The sequence below is a fragment of the Lactuca virosa genome, chromosome 9, assembly GCF_052849685.1.
Source record: "Lactuca virosa cultivar CGN04683 chromosome 9, Lactuca_virosa_CGN04683_v6, whole genome shotgun sequence".
NCBI classification, from domain to species: domain Eukaryota; kingdom Viridiplantae; phylum Streptophyta; class Magnoliopsida; order Asterales; family Asteraceae; genus Lactuca; species Lactuca virosa.
In genome coordinates this window covers 41,638,122-41,655,066 of record NC_136434.1, presented here as the reverse complement: position 1 = coordinate 41,655,066, position 16,945 = coordinate 41,638,122, and positions in this window count along the sequence as shown.

Here is a 16,945-nt window from a genome sequence, read left to right as displayed (position 1 = left end):
GGTTAACTAAAGGACCAATTTAGTTAGCTATTACAAGTCTAAATTAACCCGAATAAATAATCTAGTGAATTAAATTAAATTAGACAACTGATCACTGTTTGAGTTAGTTTGTTTTCTAAGGATTATCGTAGCGAACGCAAGGCTAATCACTTGAATCGGTAGCCAATAGAAGAATTAATCCATTGCACTATTACCATAATATCAACCATAGGATCAATTGAGTTGAACTAAACAGAAGTCCCTTTTTATTATTGAATTCAGTTAAATCCTTGTTTTTCTAGTTCTTAGCTCAAGTAGTATTAGTAAGTTTCTAGTCTTGTAAAACTAGAGAAAACCCATATTTACTATTTAATTTAGATAAAATCAGTCTTTAGTTTTAATTTACCGTTCCCTGAGTTCGACACTCTACTTACCCAACTATACCACTAAAAGACAGGTTCACTGTCTTTGTGTGCTTAATTTATAACTCAAAAGTTGGATTAAAACCAGTGCATTTTACACACATCAGCACCACAGCCTCAACCTCGGCTGGATCAACCGAAATACCCTCCTGATTGATGACATGCCCCAAAAACTGTACTTCCCGCAGCCAAAAACCACTCTTGGAGAACTTCACATAAAGTTTCTCCGCCCTTAGGGTCTCTAATACCTCCCTCAGATGCTGCTCATGTACTCCCTGGTCTTAGAATAGACCAGGATATCATCAATAAAAATGATCACCGAACGATCCAACATCGGTCTGCACACCCTGTTCATAAGATCCATGAACGATGCTGGGGCATTGGTGAGCCTAAACGGCATCACCACAAACTCATAATGCCCATACCGAGTCCTGAAAGTTGTCTTCGGTATATCCTCATCCCGAATCCTTATCTGATGGTATCCCGACCGAAGATCAATCTTGGAAAACCATGACGCACCCTGCAGCTGATCGAACAAATCATCGATCCTTGGCAACGGATAACGGTTCTTCACTGTTAGTTTGTTCAGCTCCCTATAATCGATGTGCATCCTATGCGATCCATCCTTCTTTTTCACGAAAAGAATCGGTGCTCCCCACGGGGAACTTCTCAGACGAATGAACTCTCGGTCTAGCAGCTCCTGAAGTTGTGTAGATAGCTCCTGCATCCTCGGTGGTGCCAACTGGTAGGGTGCCTTTGCTATTGGAGCGGCACCCTGCACCAAGTCAATGCGAAACTCCACCTGCCTCTCCGGAGACACTCCTGGTAACTCTTCAGGGAAAACGTCCTGAAAATCATGTACCACCGGCACACTGCCCACATCTGTCATGGTCTCTACTCTCGTATCCGAGACATAAGCCAGAAATCTGGTGCAACCCTGCTGTAAAAACCTCCTAGCCCTTGCTGCCGAACAGAGGGTCGGTCCGTGTGAGGCCCTCTCACCATGAATAACCAGTTCTCCCCCACTTGGGGTTCGAACCCTGACCAACTGGCGTTCGCAATCAATCATGGCCCCGTTGCCCCCCAACCAATCCATCCTGATAGTTACTTTCAACCCTCGCAATGGTATCAGAATTAGATTAACACGGAACCTCTCACCCAATACATTCAGTACACAGTCCTGATATACCCTCGCAGCACTAACGGTGCGGTCGTCTGTAATCTCCACCTCGAGTGGGGAATCCAAGGTCCCCGGCGCGTCTCCGAACTTCTTGCTAAGCGCAAGTGACATAAATGATCAGGTAGCACCCGAATCAAACAGGACATGAGCAGACATACCATTGACAATAAAGGTCCCTATACAAGCATATAGTACACATAAGTCATATAAATAATAAGAACAGATAATAATAGATACGTACCAGCCACGACGTCTGGTGCTGCCCGAGCCTCCTTGGTGGTCAACTGAAATGCACGACTCTTCACTGCCGGAACATCCACCTTGGCAGGGCGGCCATCGGTAATCCTCAACGTGGCCGGCGCAGGCGCCGCCACCGCTCCTCCCCCTCCTTGCAACCTCAGACAATCGGCCCGCTTGTGGCCGGTCTGGTTGCAGTGGAAGCAAAGCAATCCCTTCTTGGGGCAATCCCTGATCACGTGGCCTGATTGGCGATAAGCATAGCACCCCGAGCCCGCCCCCCGGCAAGCCCCACTGTGCGGTTTACCGCACTTGGCACACCGGCCACGGCCCTGCTGGAAGTGTTAGGCTTTTTATCCTGACCTACCGCCGCCTGTTCCTGCTCAGGCTTCCGCTTGGTGCGGAAATCCAACTCCATTTCCCGCCCACGGGCCTTCTCCACCATCTTATTCAAGGTTTTGCACCCTGTAAAGCTCACAAACTCACGGATATCATCCCTTAGCATGGAATGATATCTCGTCCACCTCATATCCTCATCGGTAGCATACTGTGGGATTAACAAAGCTCGTTCCCGAAACTTGGCGGTGATCTCCACCACAGTCTCGGTGGTCTGCTGCAAATCATGAAACTCTCGCACTAGTCGTTGCACCTCAATGGGTGGTGCAAACTCCAAATCAAATCGTCGAACAAACTCGGCCCATGTCATCTCAGCCACCCCGGCTGGTCCCACCTGTCTAGTAACCTCACCCCACCAATCCCGGGCTCTGTCTCTCAGCATGCAAGAAGCAAACCCAACCTTTGCCACATCCGGGCAAGAACTCGTGCGCTGGGCGTTTTCGATATCCGCCACCCAGCGTCGGCTGACAATGGGGTCCCTAACCCCGAAAAACTCCGGCGCCCCACACGCCTTGAACTCCCGGAACGAGGGAGTCAGGGCCCCAATCTGGCCCGTAGCAATCTCAGCCTTGAATGATCTGAGTCTCTCCTCCATGATCTCCATAATGCCTTCCTTGACCGTCCCAAAAATGACTAAGGTAGCATCAAGGATACCCTTCGTAACCTCGACAGCAATGATATCGCGCAGTCTCTCATCAATAGGCTCAGTACCGTTGTCCGATCCAGACCCATACCCCGATCCAGACCCTGATCCTGATCCCCCTGCCCCAAATCGTGTCACCACCATGCTGAACTGAAATGTCATAAACCATAATAATCAGGACACATTATATATAGGGGATCTTCCCACACCGGTCCTCCTTAGAGTGATCAGATCTAGCATTGGTTCGGGTACAGGTCCTGTGCTTTCAGTAGTACGAGCCCAATACTACCTTCCACACCTACCTGTACCTTTCCCCAAGGCTCCACCTAATAACTCCAATTCGTCCAAAAACAAATTATAACCCACAACCACTGCATAACCCAAATCCCAGGTTGACCTAAGATTTGCTCTACCCACATCAATCAAACCAATCATAACAGGTTGCCTTTATGCATGCAAATTATACACAGAAAAAGGATCAAGTAGACTTTCGAATAAAAGATTCTACCCTAGGACCACAACCAAACAAGGAACGGGAAATAAGGCCAAATCAATCATTCTGAGGCTATAAGCTCCTAACCGTACACAATTTTAAAAGCATACACATAGCAAGTCCCATACGATCATCAAGTTCAAATATCAGTATAACATGGCTAACACATTGGGAACTACTTACTTGGCTCGGCCGATCGCGCGCATTGCACTCTCTTCTTTTCATTTCTTAAAAGTTTTTAACTTTTATTTTGAAAACAATTTATCATTTCCTTAGTTTGAGTCCTGACACACCCGAGAGTGTGCCAGAATCTCTCAAACCAAGGCTCTAATACCAACTTGTAACGACCCAAATTTTTTTCAAAGAAATTTTTCATTATTAATTAGTAAACACATTTGCATAAACCATAAAATCCCAACATAATTGTTTTCAAATCAGCATTCATTACAACTTATTTAAATCATCAGAGTGTCCCCAAAAACATATCAGTGAAAGAGAGATAGAGTGCACGCCACACCATCATGCCTTGCCTTTGCCCTTGGGCTCAGATGTACCTGAAACAATTCCAAAAACTGTAACCGAATTCTTAGTGAGTTCCCCAGACCATACCACACATACAATTAAAATAGCATATATCATACTAGCCCTAAGGCTACATACATCACATAAGTCATGCATTCAACTGATAAGGATGCCATGGGCTCGTCCCCAGGGTCTTAATCCAGGATGTCATGGGCTCCCCGCATGGTCTTATACCTAAGTGCCATGGGCTCTACCATGGTCTTTGATAGGAAAGCCATGGGCTCTCCATATGGTCTTACATCCAAGTGTCATGGGCTCTCCCATGGTCTTCCATACAACATACCACATATATCAAAACCATACTTCCTAGTTCATACCAACTAACATGTCACATGATACAATCACAGCTAGGATACTACACATCATAAAATGGGCCGACCTTGGTGCCTTAGACCCATTGGTATGGTGAGGAGACTCACCTCTATCTGCTGAATACAAAAGCTGTTCTCCTAACAGTTTGTAACCTCCCGTGCTGAATAATAATAATAAACAATGTTAGGACTTTAATTAATCAAAGGAAACCCAAACTCCAAACCCTTCCATAAGGCCCAATTTTCCATCCCTTGTTAATGGGCCCAAAGTCCAAATCCAAAATCCTTAATGGACCTCTTGGCCCAATAAAGCCCAATCAATATGTCCATGGCCCATAACAGATGCTATGATTCATAATTCCCAGAATACAACCATGCCCAAAAATCATATGACGCCCAATAGCTCAAAGGCCCAAAACAGATTCGGCCCAACTGTGATGCGTACGCTTGGCATACCATCCTGGTATGCGCAACGTACTGGGGTCTTGGCGACTACGCACGGCGTACACTGGGTTATGCCCAGCGTACAACCAGGTTAAGCACTTTCTCCATTAAATGCTTAATACACGATTTCTTTACGTCGAAAATTCAGATCTAAGCTTGATAAGACGTCCTAAGGTATAAAGTTTGCAACTTTAAGCCTTTGCATGCCATATATGCACCCAACACCCCCATTAAGACCTTTCCAAGGCTCTTAACCCATGCATGAGGTCCAAAATCCCACCAAGACTCCATTCTTATGACAATAAAGGACCAAGGGACCTCAGATCTGTCATTCCCATCTACTGGAGTTGCTAAACTCACAAATGGAGGTCCAAAATCCACAAAAGGAACAAATCTAGAAAAGCTTAGCTAGATCTAGAGACTTAAGTGGAAAGGTGCAAGATTTTTACCTCCAGGAGCTTTGCAAGATGACCAATATGCAGATTCTTGAAGCACCAACTCGAACCAAGCTTGTTAGTAACTCCCTCCTTCTTGAAAGAACTCTAAAATGGCCACAAAACTAACTCCTTAAGCTCCAAAACCCTCACACACACTATCACAGCTGAAAGTAGACGAAAAGAGGCTAGAGAGGCTGGTAGGGTTTTGTCCAAGAGGCTAAAAGGTGTTTAAATAGGGGACAAGTCTGAGATTTAGGGTTTTGGCCCTCTGCAGCATACGCCCGGCGTACCCTTAAATACGCCCAGCGTACGTGAGGCTCCTCCGTGATCCTTCATGCAAAGTACGCTAAGCGTACTCATAAGTACGCCCAACGTACTCAAGGGGCCAATTATAACAAAATAGGGATTCTTCGAGGGTTCAAGCCGTACCTGATTTAGGGCGTTTCACTAGGGCTTTGTTAGGAGTTGGTTCCCGGATTATTATATGGAATGTCTAATATCTTCCTGGTATATTTTTCATCATGGTGGTTACTAGATGCTTTGTGACTGGATCCGGATTAGGATCAGGAGATGGCGGTCAGGAGGGACCCGGAGTGCCCGAGGTTATTGGTCAGATGAGGTCGGATGAGCTAAACGCCAGGATTCGAGGGATCCTGCATGATGAGGTTGCTACTCTGTTTCGGGCACAGTTGCCGGAGATGATGGTTGAGTACTTTGATGAGTGATATGCAGCCATTGCTAAGACGGCTACCGCAGCAGCTTCAACAGCCGTAACGGCGAAAGAGGGAGGAGCTAGTCGAGATTTTCAGTACCGGGACTTCGATAACACGAAGCCCCCGACTTTTGAGGGGATTCAGGACCCAATTATAGCCATGAGGTGGCTATCAGATGTGGATGGATGCTTCTTCACATGCTCATGTCCTGCTGACCAGAAGGTCAGATGTGCCCTGAACTTGCTGAGGTCCGGGGCAAAGGACTGGTGGAGGTTGATGACAGGCTCCTACATTGATGATCAGAGAGCTGCAGTTACTTGGGAGAAGTTCAGGGATATGTTCCGCGCTCGCTACATTCCACGGGTTGAGCGCGAGCGACTAGCACGGGAGTTTCTGGATTTGAGGCAGGGTGTGGAGACGGTGACGGAGATCACCCATATGTTCACTGAGAGGGCGATGTTTTGCCCAAAGTTTGCTTCTGAGCAGGCTCAGATGGCACGTTATCTGAGCATGCTCAAGAATGACATCCGTCAGTTTGTTGCTACCCAACATTGTGATACACTGTTGGAGTTACAGGAGGCCGCTAGGCGGCGTGAGCTTGAGATCGAGTTACAGTTACGGGAGTAGAGGCAGGCCCCTACGCAGTCGCAGCCGGCGGCAAAGCGGTCTAAGACCGCTAATTCTAGGTCGAGAGGCCAGCAGGGCCACACTTGTGTCAAGTTAGGGAAGGGTCACTCGGGGGTTTGTAGATCGATTAGTGCTTGCCGCAAATGCGGAAAGGAGGTGCATTTTGCAAGGGATTGTCTCTAGCCAGCCCCGGTTCAGGATATGAGGATCTGCTAACACTGCCATCGGGTTGGTCACGTGAAGACCAACTGTCCACAGCTCGCTGCCAGGCCGGCGCAGGCTCCAGTGCCGGCTACACCGAGGAGTCAGGGTAGAGCAACACCCCCGAGGGCTCAGGGACACGCCTTCCAGCTTACAGCAGAGGAGGTCAGGGCAGCACCAGACGTGGTTACTGGTATGTTTCTATCCCTTACCTTACTAATTATATTTGTTTTATGCTTATATATGATGTACCATGTTAGGTACATTCTTAGTGAACTCCTTACCTGCTTTGGTATTATTCGACTCGGGGGCGAGTCGGTCGTTTGTCTCTCAGTCATTCAGTATGGAGTTCGGTTTGCCAGTAGGAGAGCTTGAGTGTCTGTTGCGAGTCTCTATCGCCAAAGAACACGGGATTTCCACTTCTTTAATCTATCGGGGTTGTCTGTTGGAGATCTTCGGGTTATCTTTCCCAATAGACTTGATTTCGATTCCCATGGGGGATGTATGTGTGATTGTGGGAATGGATTGGCTTAGTCGCTTCGGTGTCATAATCGATTGCGAGGGTCAGCGGGTGGTAGTTCGAACCCCAAGTGGGGGAGAACTGCTTATCTACAGCGAGGGCACCAGGTTAGGTTCAGGGTTCTGCTCAGCCGCCAGGGCTCGACAGTATATTCAGCACGGGTGTGAGGGTTATCTAGAATACATGGTGGATACGTGGGTCAGGGATCAGACCACAGTTTCAGAGGTTCCAATAGTCAGGGATTTCGCTGACGTGTTTCTGGAGGAGTTACCTGGAGTGCCTCCGGAGAGGCAGGTCGAGTTTAGGACCGCGTTACGGACTCATTATGGACATTACGAGTTCGTGGTGATGCGGTTAGGGCTCACCAACGCGTCGGCGGTGTTCATGGACCTGATGAATCGGGTCTGCAGACCGATGCTCGATCGCTCGGTCATCGTGTTCATAGACGATATCTTGGTGTACTCCAAAACCCGAGAGCAGCATGAGGAGCATCTTCGGGAGCTATTGGGAGTTTTGAGGCGAGAACGGCTTTATTCCAAGTTCTTGAAGTGCGAGTTTTGGTTACAAGAGGTTCAGTTCCTTGGACATCTCGTTAACCAGGAGAGGATTTTGGTCGATCCGGCCAAAATCGAGGCGGTTATTCAGTGAGAGGTTCCGAAATCTCCCTCGGATATCAGGAGCTTCTTCGTATTGGCAGGGTACTACCGGAGATTCATACAGGATTTCTCCAGGATTGTAGTACCCCTCACTCGTCTGACGAGGAAAGGGGTGGATTTCCGATGGGCCCCTGAGCAGCAGACGACATTTGAGACCCTCAGACAGCGACTATGCGAGGCTCCAGTCTTGACTCTCCTGGAGGGAGTTGAGGATTTTGTAGTGCTCTATGATGCATCCATCACGGGACTGGGAGCGGTCCTCATGCAGAGAGGACGGGTAATAGCCTACGCGTTGCAGCAGTTGAAGCCGCACGAGACGAGATACCCTACTCATGATCTGGAGTTGGGAGCGGTAATATTCGCTCTTAATATTTGGAGACATTGCCTCTATGGGGTCCGATGTACCATATACATGGACCCCACGAGTCTGAGACACATCATGGATCAGGCGGACCTAAACATGAGGCAGCGCAGGTGGCTGGACATAGTCAAGGATTATGACTGCGATATCCTTTACCATCCGGGTAAAGCGAACGTGGTTGCGGACGCTCTGAGCCGCAAGTCAGCTGGATCTTCTACTCCAGCGACATGTATATGGATATCAGTGGATTCTCCACTTGTGAGCTTGATCAGGGAAGCTCAGGCTGAGCGTATGTGACAGGAGAATTGGAAGCTTGAGAGGATTAGGGGTGAGAACACCCAGTTTGTGCAGGATAGCCAGTGATTATTGACCCGTTGCGGTCGGGTCTGGGTTCTGATGTCTGGTGGGGTCAGACAGATTGTTCTGGAGGAGGCTCATAAGTCTCGTTTTTCTATTCACCTGGGGGCCACCAATATGTACCGGGATTTACGACTGAGTTACTGGTGGCCATGCATGAAGAGGGAGATCGCATGGTACGTTGAGAGGTGCTTGACCTGCCGGATGGTCAAGGCCTAGCATCTGAGGCTGCATGGTCAGCTGCAGCCTCTGGAGATTCCCATGTGGAAATGGGAGCAGATCACTATGGATTTCATCACCAAGCTGCTAAGGACGGTGAAGGGATATGATGCTATATGGGTCATCGTGGATCGATTGACCAAGAGCGCCCACTTCTTAGCGATACCGGAGAGTTCATCGGCCAATAATCTGGCCGACTTGTATATCTGCGAGATCGTTGCTCGCCATGGGGTACCAGTCTCTATTGTATATCCGCAAGAAGCTGGCCGACTTGTATATCCGCGAGATCGTTGTTCTGGAGGAACTGGGCACGCAGCTGCACTTCAGTACAGCTTATCATCCGCAGACAGAAGGCCAGAGTGAGCGGACCATATAGACTCTCGAGGATATGCTGAGAGCCTGCGTTATTGACTTCGGTGGGAGCTGGGACTCCTACCTACCCCTTGCCGAGTTCTCCTACAACAACAACTTTCATTCAGTATTGGTGCTCCAACATATAAGTTGTTGTATGGACAGAGATGCCGCACCCCAGTCTGTTGGGGTGAGATCGGTCACAGGGTTTATGGGACGGACAAAGGTAGTTCTGCAGACTACCGAGAGGATTCAGCAGATCAGACAGCGGCTGCAGACCACTCAGAGTCGGCAGAAGAGTTACGCCGACAGATGCTGATCTGAGCTGGAGTTCCAGGTGGGAGACATGGTATTACTGAAGGTCTCACCCTGGAAGGGTGTGATTCGCTTCAGGAAGAGGGGGAAATTGGGTCCCCGATACATTGGGCCATTCAGGATCATTGCCAGGGTTGGCAAGGTGGCATATAGACTGGATCTCCCGGAGGACCTTAGTCAGATCCACATCACTTTCCATGTGTCACAGTTGCGAAAGTGCATATTAGATGAGGAGGCAGTGGTATCATTGGATGATATACAGGTCGACGAGCGCCTAAATTACGTGGAGAGGCCAGTGACCGTTCTTGAGAGGAAAGTGAAGGTTCTACAGAACAAGGAAGTACCTTTGGTAAAGGTACAGTGGCAGCACCGGAGGGGATCCGAGTGGACTTAGGAGCCGGAGGCAGAGATGCGGGTGCATTACCCCGAGTTATTTACCGCAGCAGACTTCGAGGACGAAGTCTAGTTCAAGTAGGGGAGAATTATAATACCCCGACTCCCAGGTATAAAATTCAAAGCTTATAGTCACATTCTTAGACCTACTCGACGATTTGGATTCCCCAACTCGTCGTGTAGAAGCGGATCTGGCCGCGTGATTTATGAGGTCTACTCGACAAGTTGGAGGACCCCAACTCGACGAGTAGGAGCTGAATGGGAAAACCCTAATTTTTAGGGTTTGCAACCTATTTAAAGGACTTAACCCGCATCCTTTGGCCTCTCTTATCACCTCATTACCCAGAGAAGGAAACCCTAGCCTTTCTTTACTACTCTTTTGTGCTTGTGAGGCTAAGAGAGTGTTTTTGGTGCATTTATTGAAGAAGTTTGAAGGCTGAGAAGCTTGGAATGGGAAGGAGCATGTAGATCCAACATCTACATCGTTTTGGCTTCCATTTGAAGGTAACAAGTTGTTACCTTAATCATTCTAGTGTTAGATCTCCTTATTCTTGGGTTTAAGGCCATTTTTAGCATATTTGTGGATCATTTCGGGTATTGGGCATGATCTGAAGTTGTAACTTCAGATCTGGACTCCTCTAAGTCCTTATAGTCATAAAGTTATTGAATTTATCAAGCTTTAGCCCTTCTTTTTGGCTTAAACCTCTCCCATAGCTTGGTTTTGGCATTTAAGACCTAGCATGCACGTAAAGTTTGCAACTTTACGTGGAAACCATGCCCTAGGAGGCTAGATCTGCATTTTGGAGCCTTGATCTTGCTTAAAAGCGTCTGAATAAGAAAAAGACTGAAGAGACTCGATGAGTTTCATGGTCAACCCGACGAGTCTGATGAAGATTGCCTGTATTGGTTCTCCATGGACTCGGCGAGTCAGTGATATGACTCGATGAGTTAGTTAGGGTTTTTCCCGATATTTGGATACCGCATGGACTCGACGAGTTGTCTGGAAACTCGGCGAGTCAACTAGGATTTTCATGATTTCTCGAGTTCTGGAAGAACTCGACGAGTCAGTGGGCTACACTCGACGAGTTGGGTCAACATGGACTGTTGACCTTGACCGTTGACTTTGACTTTGACCAAGGGTTGACCAGTTTGACTTCTGGGGGTATTTTAGTAATTTGGGAAATTATGAAAATGGATCATTGGTGGATGTAGGTGTTTGAGTTGGAGCTGTATTTGGGGGAGTTTGACATGATCATCCCGAGGTGGTTGTGAGGTGAGTTGTCCTCACTATACTAACAGGGTCATTTGTATCTGGGTTTATTGCATGATGATATGTTTAGTGACCTGGTAGGTCGGTATCCTGGTATATAGGATAATGCTATGTTAGTGACCGGTTCAACGTCGGTATCCTCGTTATAGGATGTTACTATGTTAGTGATCTGTTAGATCTGTATGACTACTTGTACACGCTAGCTAGCGTATGATATTTATGTGCACATGATTGTTGTATTTGGGGGTTGGGTTGAGGCGGACCTGCTTTGTGCTGAAGCCCAACATACCGAGGGCGGACCGGATAGACTGCTGGATCGGTAGGTCATACTAGTCAGGTCGAAGACCCGACGAGCGGTCCAGATAGGCTAAAGGCCTTGAGAGGCGGTCCAGACGTGCCGATGGCTCGGAGAACGGTCCAGATAGACTGATGGCCCTGCGAGGGGGTCCAGTCAGGCTGATGACTCATTATGCATGATGTTTGTTTATATGATACAATTATGGTTTGTATGGCGTTGGTATTTTGGGGGAACTCACTAAGCTTCGGGCTTACAATTATTGATTTTGTTTCAGGTACTTCTGATGATCGCGGGAAGGCGAATGCGTGATCGTGCACCTGCTTATATTTTTATGATTTGATTCTGGGATACTCTGACATGAATCCATTTTGAAAACAAATTTATAATATGTAATGCCCGTGTTTCTAGGCTAAGCATTTATATTGACATTATAGTCTAGGTTAACCTTTGTAACTCATTTTGAAGAAATGAAAAGGAATTATGTGTTTTATGCTTAATTATTAGGGCTTAATTAATTAAGAATAAAAATGAGCGTCAAAAATTAAATTTTAGATAAAGACGATATCTATTAAGAAACTTGTAGTAGGCGTGACAAGGATTACGGATATATAAAGAATGCCGAAATCCGAGTTATAACGAAGAAGTTATGACATGTCGAAGTTTCACGACAAAACCGGCTCGGTGCTGAATGTCGTAAAAAGTGAGTTTTCGATAAACTACTTTTTAGCCTTAGTGATCTAAACAAAACTCGTAGTGTTCGTTAAACCGAGAAGTTCTATAAAAAGAACGCCCAAATCTGACTTCGTATGAGAAAGTTATGATTTTTCGAAGTTTCAGCTTAGCAGTAGACAGCTAAAAACTCGAATTTTAGATCGAGTGATTTTTAGCCGACACGACCTAAACGAGAATCGAAGATCTCGTCATTAGTAGCACAACGGTAAAAAGTCTGACAAAAACGGACGTCGGATGAAGAAGTTATGAATTTTTAACAGATTTCCTGTCCCGGTCTGTTAAAAATAATAATATAAAAATTAAAGTCAAAATTAGCCGACGAAGTCTAAAAAGAAGTTGTAGAGCGTAATTTTACCGACGCGTGCATATAAAGAACGTCAAAAACGGAGCTCGTATGCGAAAGTTATGGATTTTAGAAGTTTTTGCACAAAAACCGAGAACATTCGCATAGTCACAATTTGCCACGTCACCCTCGCTTGGAATGTGACACGTGTCCGAAATCAATGAGTCATGCGAAGCCACGTGGAGAAATCTGCTGAGTCACCCTCGCATGAACAGTAACCGCGGTCCACTAAGAATCCGACGCGTGCCCTTGGTGCGTGTCCGAACCCTCGCCTGCATGCCACGAACCAACCCTACTTCGGACTAGACCTCGGTCCAGTAGGAGACTGCCAGCAAGCCCTCGCATGCGCAGCCATGTGCGAACCCACGTGCGAGCCTTCCTGCGAGCCGTCGGATCTGCAGTGCGTGGCCTCTTCTCAGCGGTTGGATCGGGACTTCGGACCCTATAAATAGAAGGGGACCTGCGAGCCTTCTCGGGTACTTTTGGAAATTTGCTATATTTCACCCCTTTCTTCATATTTTCTTCATATTAACATCCCCTGAAGCCCCGGTATCGATTATAAGCCCCGGAATACGCCACGAAGAGCCCGTAAAGCCCGGAAAATTTATCTTCTCGGTTTCGAAGGCCGACTTTTGTAGAGCCCGGTTTCTCAATAAAACTCCCGGTTTTATTAGAAACGAACGTTTTAGGAAACAAATTGCTGCCCGATTATCATCAAAACTTGTGAGTGTATAGTCACTTTCATTTTACACATAGATATGAAGTATTTACCTTATAATACGTGCTATGTGTAAATATATTAATTGTTTATTTGAGGTGACTGTTGAGTTGATGTTTTATACAAGTTTTAAACTGTATAAGTATTTTTATCTATAAATATGTTGGGTAGAACATGGGTAGATAGTGATGTGTGATAAAATAAAAGTGATGAGAGGCCTCGTTGTGATTTGTGATTCAGTCATCTAGCGGAGTTTGGATGACGACCACGGACTTTCTAGACAGTCCACTGGGAAACATTAGCAGGTCCGCAACCTGTAGGTGTTAATGAACTTGGGTGTTTATTCGTTGTACTCCATCCCCCTCATGGTTGCCTTTAGGACATGTATGGCTGAGGAAACCCCTTAGCAGTAGTGTCCATCTCGATGATATTCTTTAGGCTAGGTCCCTTGTGAAAAGTGTTTAGGGACGTAAAGTGAGGATAACGGGAATGGGTAATCAGGGTTATTGTTGATTGGTGAACTTAATAAGTTTATTATTACTGTGGGTTGAAAACCCTATATGCTCACCAGGCTCCCAAGCCTGACCCACTCAGTTTTTTATGATTACAGGTAGTGGACCCCGAGCTTAGTCGGTGGATGACGTGGGATTTTTGGATTATAGGCCAGTAGTTGTAAATAACTGTAGTAAGGCTTATAAGGTCTTGTTTATGCTTTTGATCTGTATCGGAACATGACATCCCGAGGTTTTGATATATATGAAAAAATATATACCTTCTTAATGAAAGGTTTTGATAAACTTTTATCATATGTTGTTTGGGGACCAATTTCCGCAACATCTTTTGAAAAGATTTCTCTGATTTTATTTTAAAAAGCATAAATTAAATCGGTCTTTTCTGGCCGAGAAATTATGGGATGTCACAGTTGGTATCAGAGCATTAGTTTAAGCGAACTAAGAAATATCCTACGATTTCTAGACTTAAACTTAGAATGCTAAGTGATGATTGTGAGATGAGTGTCTACCATATTTTAGACACGAGCACTAGTTTATTTTAGGAAGAACGCCTAAAATGCCCTTATGTGCTAAATGCTATATGTTGCCATATATGCCATTATTTGTTCGGATCTATGGTCTGTTGCCGACCGGATCTGGAAACCTTATGTGTGTAGGATTCTAAGCGTATGATTACGAGATTAGAACTAACATGTAAACGTTTCGGAGTGATAAGGGAATTGACATGTCTAACAAGGATAAAGACCTAAATTCGCCTTATTCGGTATATAGATTGTAATGGCAAGAACTCGTAGTGGAGCTGCGAATGCAAATGGAAACAGGGATCAACAGCCTCAACCTCAAGGAGTTGAGCAAGTACCTGTTGTAGGAGCTGCACCTGAGCCAATGACGATGGCTGGGGTACAAGCAATGATGCAGATGATGTTAGATCACCAGATGGAGGAGACAAGGTGATTACTACAACAGCATAGGGAAGAGACTACGATGCCTGTTGAACAGCCCGTATTAAATGAAGGGCAATCAGTAGGAGGCAACTATAGTGGGACTCTTGGTCAAGCCAACCCACCAATAGTTAGACAAGACAACTAGGATGGAGGAGCTGATGGACACGGGTGCAAATATAAAGATTTCATGGCATCTAAATCACCATGTCTATCTGGAAGTCTGACACCGGTGGAAGTCATGAACTGGATCTCCGAAATGGAGACAATGTTTGAAAGTTGTGAGTGCAGCAACAAACAAAAGACTGCACTTGCAATTCCTCTGTTAAAGTCTGGTGTGTTGAGCTGGTGGAAATTACTAGCTGATTCGATGCCCAAGGGAGAAGCTAGTAAGATGTCTTGGGAAGACTTTGTGCTACAACTGAAACTGCAATACTGTTCTGAGCGGGACCTTCTGGAAATTAATAATGAGTTCCAGAATTTAAAGAAGGGAAAGATGAGCATTACTGAATACGCTGCTAGTTTTACTGAAAAGATGAAGCTTGTTCCTTACCTAGTTCCAACTGAACTCTCTAAGGTCAACAAGTTTGCCCTCGGATTACCAGCGGACTTTGGTCCGATGGTTAAGCAAGCAACCACTTTGAAAGCCGCAATATGGGCTGCTAAGAATGTGGAGGTTCAGATCAGGGAGAAGGGTCTGGAGAGGGCAGAAGTTGGTGAAAAGAGAAAATTTGAAGGAACTTCAGGTTCCAACAAGAGAAGCAAATTTTCTAAGTCTAAGAAGTTTGGAGGAGGAGGAGGTGAAGTGAAATGGTGTGAGAAGTGCAAGAAAAAGCACTCTGGGAAATGTAGCGAGGAGGTGACTTGCTACAAATGTGGAAAGACTGGGCATTATGCCAACGTGTGTCCATCCGACAAGAGGGTATGTTTTGAGTGCCATGAAGCAGGGCATGTTTTTAAAGACTGTCCAAAGAGGAAGGATGCAGCAAAGCCCAATCTACCACCAAAGCCGAAGGCGAGAGCCTTTCAGATGACCCTTGAAGCTGCAAAAGAAGAAGTCGATGTCGCTTCAGGTACCTTTCTCGTAAACAAATTGCCTGCCCAAATTTTGTTTGATTCTGGAGCCAATTACTCCTTTATATCGCATGAATTTGGTAGAAAACTAGCTTTGCCTGTAGATAGACTAGTTAATGCCTTATTAGTCGAGATTGCTAGTGGCAAGTTTGTACCTGTTAGCCATCGTATGAAAAATATCCTTATTGACTTGGATGGGAATAAGTTCCACGAGGAATTGTTGCCTATCGAGTTAAATGGATTCGACATAGTTTTAGGAATGGATTGGCTTAGCGCCAATGACGCCGAAATATTGTGTAGGAAGAAAATAGTAAAAGTAAACCCGCCAGGGAAAGAGTCGTTTATGGTGTACGGAGACAAACGCAGAGTAAAATCTGGAATCATTTCCCTAATGAAAGCCAGAAAGTGTTTGGCCAAGGGGTGTACATCATATTTAGCGTTCGTGATCGATGCTAAGAAGGAAAAGAAGGAGGTGCAAGATATTGCGGTGGTGTGTGATTATCCGGAAGTCTTTCCCGAAGATCTTCCCGGATTGCCCCCTGATCGACAAGTTGAGTTTCGTATCGACTTGTTACCAGGAACGACGCCGATAGCCAAATCACCGTATCGATTAGCGCCAACCGAAATGAAAGAACTTATGACACAACTTCAGGAGTTATTGGACAAAGGTTTCATTCGACCCAGTTCATCACCCTGGGGAGCCCCTGTGTTGTTTGTAAAGAAGAAAGACGGGAGTATGAGAATGTGCATCGATTACCGAGAGCTGAATAAAGCGACAATAAAGAACAAGTATCCGTTGCCGAGGATCGATGACCTGTTCGACCAGTTGCAAGGTTCGAGATACTTTTAGAAGATCGATCTTAGGTCAGGATACCATCAACTGAAGGTGAGGGAGCAGGATATCGAAAAGACTGCGTTCAGAACAAGATATGGACACTATGAATTTTTGGTTATGTCGTTCGGATTAACCAATGCGCCAGCAGCTTTCATGGATTTGATGAACAGGGTTTGTAAACCATACCTTGATAAATCCGTGATAGTATTCATAGACGATATCTTGATCTATTCGAAGAGCAAGCAGGAGCATGACAAGCATCTGCGTGAAGTGCTAGAAGTTTTGAAAAAGGAGAAGCTGTATGCAAAGTTCTCCAAATGTGAATTTTGGATTCAAGAAGTCCATTTTTTAGGTCATGTGGTTAACCAAGAAGGAATAATGGTTG